General features: G+C 41.3%; 1 protein-coding gene and 1 non-coding gene across 2 annotated transcripts in view; both read left to right on the top strand.

The window, feature by feature from the left end:
- Positions 1 to 1,063: 1,063 nt before the first annotated feature.
- Positions 1,064 to 10,593, top strand: part of SGK3 (serum/glucocorticoid regulated kinase family member 3) — a 145,054-nt gene continuing 135,524 nt past the window's right edge. The window contains exon 1 of the mRNA XM_045075712.1: positions 1,064 to 1,187. The gene's annotated coding sequence lies outside the window, so the exon portion shown is untranslated. The remainder of the gene's footprint in view (positions 1,188 to 10,593) is intronic.
- On the top strand, positions 6,413 to 6,516 carry LOC123390926. Its single transcript, XR_006605513.1, has one exon. It is a non-coding gene; the product is annotated as a U6 spliceosomal RNA (small nuclear RNA).

Here is a 10,593-nt window from a genome sequence, read left to right as displayed (position 1 = left end):
GTCATGATCTCAGGGTCCTGGGATCCAGTCCCCTGGAGCTTGCCACCTCCTTCTCTGCCTGCCTCTCTGCCTATTTGTGATCTCTCTGTCAAATAAATAAATAAGATCTTTTTTTAAAAATCTAAAACATCATATAGACATGCTATATCTTTGTCTGAGTCTATCTTCAAGAGATACCCGATAAAACTTAAACCACAGTAGTGTTGTGGGGAAATGAAAACCCTACTCTGCTTGCAAATCCTGACCACTTTATTCCGCGCCCACTGAATCGCGTCATTCTTTTCCACTCACCTTCTTTACCTCTCTTTATCTGGGGGGAAAAAGGAGACAAAATGTAACTTCTATATTTAAAGAATGAGAAAGAGTAATAAGAAACTGTAAAGTGTGACCTCAGCTGACTTAGAGATTTATGGGGATAAAAAAAAAAAAAAGTGGACTTGGAAAATGCGTGGAAAGGAAATTTCTCTGTCCCCAGGATCCGCCAATTTCTGACCTATCTGTAAACTCAAAAGCCAAAACACTGCTGATGAAAAAAGTAGAAAATTTCAAGTAACCCAAATGAAGCATAGTTGTTCCCCTAAATTATTTGGATACTTATTTCCCTTCCCTGAGTTTCCAGTTTACAGCCAGCCACGGGCCCACCAGGCCGTTCCCGGGGTGATTCTTCCTCCTCCGGCTGCCCCGCGGTCCGGCTCTCGGCGTACGCCAGGGTCGTCTCCCCGAGGCGTCCGGGCGCGTCGGCGCACGCGGCTCTCCAGCCCCAGGGCAGCAGTCACTAGCCGCTGAGCCGCAGGAAACCCCGAGGAGCTCCAGCCTCTAGACAAGATCCACCGGTGTCCCCTCAACTTTGCGCACGCGGCGAGGCGGGAGGCAGACCGCGCGCTGTGGCCGGGCTTTCGCCGGGGTGCACGGCGAAGAGATTTCCGCGCCGCGGGCCTGAGTAGGGGCCGGCCAGCCTGCGGCTCCAGCCCGGCGTCGCAGCCCCATCCTCGGCGCGGGCGGCCTCCGGCCGCACTGCCCGCCGCCCGGCTCTCCCGGGCCGCCCGGCACACTGCGGGAGGAGCCGCCGGCCTCCGTGACGCGTCAGGGAGGAAACGGCGGCGCCCGGCGGCCCTGCGGGGAAGGAGGAAACGCGAGTGCGCTCGGCTCCGCGCCCGCCGCGCCAGGAGGCAGCACCGTGGAGCGGGGTAGGTGCGGGGCCGGCCGGGACCCAAGGCGGGTGGGCCAGCCGCAGGGTCCGCGCGCGTTCGGGCCGCGGCCGGAGCCCCCCGGGAGGGTGAGACGGGGCGGGGCGAGCGGTGCCTGGGCCTCGACTGCTGCCTCTTGGAGCCAACGTGACTTTCCCGGGAGTCTTGGCAGCTCCCCTGGCCCCTCAGACCGAAAACCTCCGAGTTGGTGGAAGGGGAGAAGCAATCCCGCCGCCCAGCTCCCGACTCGAAGAGTTTGTGGTCTGTGTTTCCTCGAGGTGCCTTCACGTTCTGCCTTTTGATTCCTAAACGCTCGAGCCGTGTCAGTGGACGGACATTGTTAACACAGTGCACAGCTTCCCGGCTTAGAGGAGCTGGGAGCTGGGAGGGTGGGAGACCCCCAGCTGAGGTCGAAAGAGGGTGCGGGTCACCTGCGAGGATCCGGGATGGAGAGAGGCCCCGGGAGTGGGGGGCACGGGAATCGTTAACCTGTCGTCATCGGACAGAGATCTGAGACGAATGCTTTACAACCCTTAAGTTCTCTGTGATTTAAACCCTTTCCGTCTCTTTTTGAAGTGAATTTGGCTCTGTTGATTCCCACAGCTTTAGTGTTGATACGTACCATTTAGAGCGCTTTCGGATTTTCAGATTTGTCATTTTTAGTGGTGGTTAGTTGAGAAGATAGAAAAAAAAGAAAGAATTCATCTCTTGAGACTCAAATTCTTTCATCATTTAATTTTGCACAGTGATTTCTGAACCAGGGGGAGAATTTGGGCCCTACGCAAGAGACCACATACTTGAGCTGCAGGTACACTTGAGAAATGCAGGAATAGATACAGAGCACTACGGTTCCCGAGTCTTTATTTAAAACTATCAGACTGTTATGCGCTTTGACTCTCTACTTTGTTTCTAGGTTGAGGATTTACCCAACCAATCTGGGAAGTGACTTATTTATTTAATAAACATTTAAATGGTTCTTACCACATGCTTGGGCTCCTTTTTAGTGTTTTATAAATATTAACTCAAACTGTTAACGCAAATTTTTAAATTATAGCGGTTACAGCAGTGAAGAGGTTGTGTACACCAGTTCCCCAAATGTCTTTGCAAGAGCTAGAAACATTAGAGGAAGTTTCAGGCATATTTTAGGACTGGGTGTGCCTTCTGGCGCACTTGGCTACCACTCCTGTAAGACTAGCCACCACCCCTTCACTCCCTGGGGGAAGGGAGTCTGGAGCTATGGGAATGAGACCTCTTCCTTGCAGGTCTCCGCCAGATCCCTAGTCTTTCTTATCCACGGTAGTGCCATCATTAGCTAACTCTGGAAAGACCAGAACTTCCCTCTTTTTCAACTGCCACTATAGGGAGCCTAATTTTGTTTTGAAAAGGAGCTTTGTTCCTAATCTGTTTGACAGTTGATGAAACCATAGTTTAGTGAAAAGTACTATAAAATAGGCTGTTTTTGCTTGTACACGTCAACATAACAAATAATACTTTGTAATTTTACTGCCATATGTTTTGGTAGCGTTGAGTTGATAGATCAACCTGCTTAGTATCCTTTTTGTGACTTGCATATTTGCAGGGAGAATATTTTTCCAGAATAAACTACCCTTTTTAAGTGAGTTCTTGGCCTGATGGTCAGGTTGGTAGAGACCCAAAATGGTGAATCATGGTTCTTGTCATTATGGTGATTAGCAATTTGATGTCAAAATCTGCATGTCATACTTGCTTTCTCTTTCTGACTTTCTCTATCCCCCATTTAAATTTCCAGAGAGATGATTACATGAGACTCTGAGCCTTATTTAATAGGATTATGAGGTGTCTCCTGGAAGCAGGGAGGCTCAATTTTCCTTTGATATAATCCATGGTACAACAGACAGTGGCATTCGTGAATTCAGTTGAGCAAAATGACAACTCGGGCTTTCATGGTTTACAGAGTGCTTCCAGATGTATTTGTGAAGTTGACAGCCATTTTTTTATTCTTGTTTTTACAGATGAGGAAACTAAGGCACAGAAATGTTAAAATATCTTAGCCAAGGTTGTACAGCAGGTGGGGGAGAGAGCTTGAATAGGCAGCAGGTGTGTGGACAGTGCCTGGCATGTATGTGCCAGCCTGTAATAAACATTGTGAAGTGAATGATTCCAAATGACTTCAGATTTCTTGCTCTTTCCAAGCATTATGCTTCCTAAACACTATAATTGATTTATGCCCAAGAGATTTCCGGGCCTACACCAGTTATTTCAAACAGTATCTGATTCTACAAATAGCTTTTCGACAAAAGAGATGAGAATGCCCTTTGGACTCATTTCTTAGGATTTGTCAACTCTGGTTTTTGAAAAAGCCATAGGCTGGCTATTTTGTTCTCTTCTCAAACATCTTTCTTTTTTCTTCTGATTTGAAGATAGTTTAGACTGGACGTATGGTTTCATTGTTTGTGTCTACCACTTCTTTATCTCTCTCTGCTCATTGAAGGTCATTTTTATGGACTACAAATCACTGTAGGTTTTCAGGGGCAGTGAACTCAATTAAGCTACTTAGATTTATGACCAGGTTCAAAAACAATGATCATAGGTATTACTATTTTTTTTTTTGAAGCATGCATGACGCTACACTACTACTACTATGTTTTTTGAAATGTTATAAGTACTTTAGTATAAAGGGTCTTTTTTTAAAAAGTTTTATTTATTTAAGTAATCTCTACATCCAGAAGGGGGTTGGAACTCAAGACCCCAAGATCAAGAGTCTTACGTTTCCTGACTGAGCCAGCTAGGTGCCCCAAAGAGTCTTTTTAAAAAACAACCAAAAAAAAAAAAAAAAACCTCTCAACTGTTTATATCCTTCCAGTATAATCTCTGTTTCTTGTAGTATGTGACCTGCAGATGGTTAACCTTCAATTAGAGAGGAAACTATGGCCATACCTGCAGGGAGGAATTGAGAAGGGTATGTTGGAAAAAAGAGAGATGGGGTGGCCTTTCCCATGAGGACTATTAGGTGGAAAGAAGCTCTTAATGAAGCAAGACTGAGTCATCTGCCTGTCAACATTCTTCTGTGTGGGGGTGGAATAAAATACTTTTGAAACCTGTCTTGTTTCAGAAACCACTTTACCTTTTCCAATCCTCATATTTTCTTTCTCTTTCTCTAATTCATGTAAATTACTGACGAAAGTGCTGATTCATGAAACTCAAATTATGTAACATGTTATTCCTGACAGAAACAGCTCCCACATTATTTTAAGGGACTCAATGCTTCTATTTTCCTTTACCTATTCTATTCCTTATGGTGGCATATTTATTTTCATTTCACTTTTTTTTTTTCTATCTCATGGAGAAAAGTAAATCTAAGCGGTGCTGATTCCACATCTTGTAGTTCATGTCAAAGTAATTTTAACTTAGTACTAACTTTGAGTTAATTGTCATTGCTGAGGAAGACGACATGGAAATCAAATGTTGAGGCCTGAGTCAGAACATCGATAATAAAATTTTATTACCTGCCTGAATCGAGCCAGGGGGTTTTCAAAGGGAATTTCAAAGGGCAATGTCCATGCCCTTGTCTGGTTTCCCAGGGCCTCTCCTATTTCCCACAGGTCCTGAATATCTGTCTTGGTCCATCTCCTTGTAGCCACCATTTCTTCTCTTATTCAAAACCAAAAATCTTTTTTCCTTTGATGGGGATGGGGTGAGTGAAAGGCAGGTGAAGGGAATTGTTGTAGGGTAAGAGACTGATTATAAGAGGGAGGACAGGAGATGTGTGGGTGAAATAAGAGATCTTTAGTGAGCTCTCATGGCGGATTTGTGCAGAGTACTGGCCTCCCCCAATGGGGATGGATATCTATATATATCGATATATATCCAGGTATATATATCTATATATATCCATCCATATATATGGATATATAGATATCCATATCTATATATCTATATCTATATCTATATCTATATATATACATAAAACATGGGATCAAAGAATATCTGGCCTGGGTGGCTCAGTGGGTTAAGCCTCTGCCTTCGGCTCAGGTCATGATCTCAGGGTCTGGGATCAAGGCTGCATCAGGCTCTCTGATCAGCAGGGAGCCTGCTTCCCCCTCTCTCTCTGCCTGCCTCTCTGCCTACCTGTGACCTCTCTCTGTCTCTCTCAGATAAATAAATAAAATCTTTAAAAAACAACAACAACAACAAAAAAATCTACTGGTGTGTGATATTGGCCAGCAGAGTTACTTGGTACCACCAGGTGTGGAAGGATCGTTATAGGTAGGTGTTGCTTCAGGCCACTGTATAAGTTTGTCTGCAGATAATTAGAATGTAGAGGGCTGGTTTTGTGGCTTTTAACTTCAGAATAGGAACAATTTGACAGGCTTTTGGTTGAGGAAAGGCCTGGTTTTTGTACCTTTTTAAAGGCATACCTTTTTTTGGAGAATGTGTGTAGTGTTGAGATAATGTTATTCCTTTTATTGTTTTGTGATTTTGGATAAATGACCTTGTATTTACATTGCATATAGTAGTGAATATGATTCAGGATAATTGCTTCCATTCAGGTTCCTGATATATTTACTATGCCAGTCAATACCAAGCTTTTTTTTCTCTGTAGGTAAAAGAGACTTCATATATAATATATTCATACACAAAATTGGACTCGTTGATGGACTAGCCATTCCACAAGAGCTGGATGCAATGTCCTCAAGTACAGTGAGGCTTCACCCTGACTTGACCAATTTTTTGCTTGAGTTCAAAAATGAGAAGGACCTTTATTACTCTAGTTACTTACCTCCCTGTTTTAAAAATAAAAATGGATTAAAGTTAATTTAAAATGATCTGGTTTCCAACTCAGTGTCATATATGCAGACAAACATACATATGGAACCATGTGTATAGCCTATATAACCTAATGCACATGCATGTTAAATATATATATGATGAGCTAAGAAGGAATATAAGACTCCTTAGTTTCCCAAGAAAACACTATACATCATCTCCTTCCCCCATTTTAATTTTATTATTGTCTCATATTTTCTGAACATTATTTTTAATTACAAAGGTATGCATGCCCTAAATTCAAGCAACTTAGAAGTATGTTAAGTAAAAAATGAGTCCTCTCCACTCTAATCTTACCCACAAAGATAACCACTCTCAGTTTTTATATCCTTGTAGACTTTTCCCCATGTTTATATAAATGTGTATATCTGTAAATGTACATCGAGGTTTGGTTTTGGTTTTAAAAACTTTAATTATCAGTGCTCGCTTCGGCAGCACATATACTAAAATTGGAACGATACAGAGATTAGCATGGCCCCTGTGCAAGGATGACACGCAAATTCTTGAAGCGTTCCATATTTTTTAATGAATTCTGTTACGATGAAAATTTTACAATTTTATAATTTTTTAAAAATTGCACAATGAGGGAGCCTGGGTGGCTCAGTGGGTTAAGCCACTGTCTTCGGCTCAGGTCATGATCCCAGGGTCCTGGGATGGAGCCCCAAATCAGGCTCTCTGCTCAGCAGGGAGCCTGCTTCCTCCTCTCTCTCTCTGTCTGCCTCTCTGCCTACTTGTGATCTCTCTCTGTCTAATAAATAAATAAAAATCTTTAAAAAAATTGCACAATGAAAACAGTAAATAACTGTAAAAAATTCACTATCATTTTAGCTATTTTTAACATGAACTTATTTCAACATGAGAAAATGTTGATTCTTTTAAATTTTACCATTTTAAAAAACAAAAATGAAAACAAAAAACAACTTTAATTTTCAGAGAGAGAGAGTGAGAGCTCAAGCACAAGGGGGGAAACAGCAGGCAGAGGGAGAAGGAGGCTCTCTGCTGAGCAGGGAGCCCGATGTGGGACTCAATCCTAGGACCCTGGGATCATGACCTGAGCTGAAGACAGAGGCTTTAATCCACTGAGCCACCCAGGCATCCCATGTACATTGAGGTTTTTTGATTTTTTTTTAAATGGGAATTATTCTACCCAATTTGTTCTTTTGTTATTTAACACTTTATCGTGTATATCTGTAGATCTATATAAATTTTGACAGCTAGATAGTGTTCCCCTTCATAGCTAATAATATTTTCTAGCCGCATTACTTTTATGTTCCTTCTTTTGTATCTTTTAAAGTATATTTTTTTAATTTTATGATTTTTTCAAGATTTTATTTATTTGACAGAGATCACAAGTAGGCAGAGAGGCAGGCAGAGAGAGAGAGGAAGGGAAGCAGGCTCCCTGCTGAGCAGAGAGCAAGATGCTCAATCCCAGGAGCTAATCCCCGGACCCTGGGATCATGACCTGAGCCGAAGGCAGACACTTTAACCCACTGAGCCTCCTAAAATATATTTAAATCACCACAGTAATACATTTTTTCAAGACAAATTTGAAAGAAAAAGAGAAACTAAGAATCACCAATAAACTTACCATCCATTAATCATCACTATTAGTATTTCACAGTACATCTTTCTAAACTTCTGTGTATATCCATATTTTCAGTGCCATTTAAAAAGTTTCTCTTATACAGACTTGCTTTGTTGGTTAGAGAATCGTGTTTATGTAGCCAACCAACGTCATCGATTCCATGCATGTTTGAACCAGTTACTTTACAGTTTCCTGGCTACCTGCCATACCCTAAACCTGGATAAGGTGCATGGAAATTTATAGTAGTGCTCATCAAGGGGACGAGGTGAGGGTACGTGGGTGGACCGATAAATCCATGCAGATCAGCATAAATCCTTCTAAAGGAGGGCAGTCAATGCTTGTATTTTAAGCACATCTAAAATACAAGATGTTTAAGAGGAGAGATGATGCAGGCGCCTGGGAGGCTCAGTCATTGATCCCAGGGTTCTGAGATTGAGCCCCACATCTGACTCCCTGCTCCGTGGGAAGCCTGCTTCTCCGTCTCCCACTCCCCCTTCTTGTGTTCCCTCTCTCACTGTGTCTCTCTCTGTCAAAAAATAAATAAAATCTTAAAAAAAAAAAAGAAGAGAGACGATGGAATATCCACTGTAATTGTGATCACTATAGGAGAAGCAGAAGTAATGGGCTTGAACGAGACAGACGTGTTAAATTCAGTTAAAAATAAGAACAGCTGAACTTTAGATGTTTTGAAACAATCTCCTAATGATAAGCACATGGTTTGGAGAGCTTGGTTTAACAAAGCTCCCACCAATGGTAGGAATAGATGACCTTGAAGTTCCTTATGATCCTATTCTACTATAGGCTGTCTCAGGGTTAGTAACACTTGGTTTAGTATAATCTCATACATACAACTCCCTAGTTGCATACTAACTCCACCAGTCTTTCCAGACGGCACCTGTCCAGGCTAACATCTCTCCACCCACTGAACATGTGCACAGCTCACACCCACATGTTCCTCCTATGTCCTCTTGCAGCCTTTCCCCTTTCTGAAAGTTTAGTAGCCTTTTGACCGTTTTCTTTTTTCCTTTTCTTCCAGCTTTTGCTTTAAGGAAATCTCTGTTCTTTCTTCATCCCACTCTGTTCATTTTAGTCTTGAGCAAAAAAGATACTAATCATGGTGATACAGCTAAGAACAAGCCTATAATAAGGGAAAGGAAAGCTTTTAGTTTGGGAGGGAAGGTAGACATTATAAAGTCCTAGTGGTTTCAACCTTCAAAGCCCTTGAGAATACCCAGTAATTCCTTTCAAAATTTCCACAGAAGACTCCACCCACCTCCTCTTCTGTAAGTATGCTGGTTTTCCTTAAGCATTGGCTGGCATGTATAATAAAATTTAAAACTGTTTATAATTGGGCGGGGCAGTTCACGTCATTGCAATAGCATTGTTTCGTGCTCCTTTTTCCCCATTGAAGATTTAGCTATATTACGGACTGAATAGACTTTTAGATAAGACAACTCTTCCTTTCAGAAAATACATCTAGTTCTAGATATCTGGTTTAAAACAATCTCTTTGGTTTTAAGTAAGTTGAAGACTAAGAAGGCTATTTTAGATTAAAGGTTAGCAGTCTTTGAGAAGTGGTATGTCAAGATTCCAAACCCTTTCCTTCCAGATTTTCATCAGCAGAGATATGCACTGGTGAGAAGCATAGATCAGCCTTTCATCCTTAGGAGTCAGAGAAGAAGCAACTGGTTGCAAGAATGTTAAGTTGCTACTGGAGACTCTCTCAACCCAGGTCCAGGTAGCTGACATCATTATATCAAATTCAGCTCACCTGTAAAGGTGTTTTGGCCAGACGTCTCGAGGAACTCCACACCAAGACAGTAGATCTCAGCTACACTGAGAGTAAAGGCCTATTTTTTCATAAATATTAAAGGAAAAGGTTTTGAAAAGACATTTTCATTCAGCTTTCAAACAACCTAATGCTAAAATTGATGCTGGCTTAAATAGGAAAGTTCTTTATCATTCGTTTATTTGAACTGAGTTAGTAAATATTCAGAAATTAAGACTTTGCTATAATTTTTAAGAAAGTGGTTCTTATTTTTGTAGTTCTTTGTGTGTATAGTGGCATTTAATCCATTCTGACATTAGTAGCTCTCTTTTCTGATTGAGCTCCTTTTACCTCCACTCTCCCTTCTCATGAATGTTTGGTTAAAATATTTTTGTCTGAAAAGGAGTTATTTCTTTTTAATTAATAAAAGATAAGACACTCACATGTTTTAGCAGAGAACATTTTAAAAGAGATTTATGAGACTATACTACCTTTTCTCTTTGAATTTTGTTTCCTCTTTTGGATTTCCTTTATTTCTGATTCTCACTGACACTAACATCATTTATGTTTTGCCTGTTTTAAAAAAGATCTTATTTATTTGACAGACAGAGATCACAAGTAGGCAGAGAGGGAGGCCGGGGTGGGGGTGGGGGCAGGTAACGAAGCAGACCCTGCTGAGCAGACAACCCAATGCAGGGCTGGATCCCAAGACCCTGAGATCATGATCTGAGCAGAAGGCAGAGGATTTAACCCACTGAGCCACTCAGGCACCCTATGTTTTGCCTTTTAAAAGTTCATTCATGTGAACAAGAGTCTCTGTCCTGTTGAATTTATTTGTTGCTTTCATTGGACATTTAGGTTTAAAAAATTGCCTTTGGAATGAAGAATGATACATATAAATTGCTACTTTTGTGTAGAAAAAACAAGGAAAGAAAAAGAATATATTTTTGCTTTCTTGTCTAAGCATAGAGAGACTCCAGAAGGCTAAGAAATTAACAGCGTTTATCTATTTGGGATTGGGTGGGTAGGGACACAGGTGGGAAACAGACTTTTCACCCTTTTATATTCTCTTGGTTTGAACATGTCAATATGTAACCCATTTTAAAAAATCATTTTTAAAATCTGTCTATTGGTTTCCTGACTTAGAGAAAATAAATCTATCCTTTTCTGTTTTCCCTTTCCCATGTGTCTTTAGGAAAGGTGTTTTATTTTTTTCCTGTAACAGGATTTTATATATTTTATTTTTT

Source organism: Mustela putorius, unplaced genomic scaffold (genome assembly GCF_011764305.1).
Source record: "Mustela putorius furo isolate JIRA1106 unplaced genomic scaffold, ASM1176430v1.1 tig00000151_pilon_pilon_pilon, whole genome shotgun sequence".
NCBI lineage: Eukaryota > Metazoa > Chordata > Mammalia > Carnivora > Mustelidae > Mustela > Mustela putorius.
This window is presented reverse-complemented; position numbering and strand designations above follow the sequence as displayed.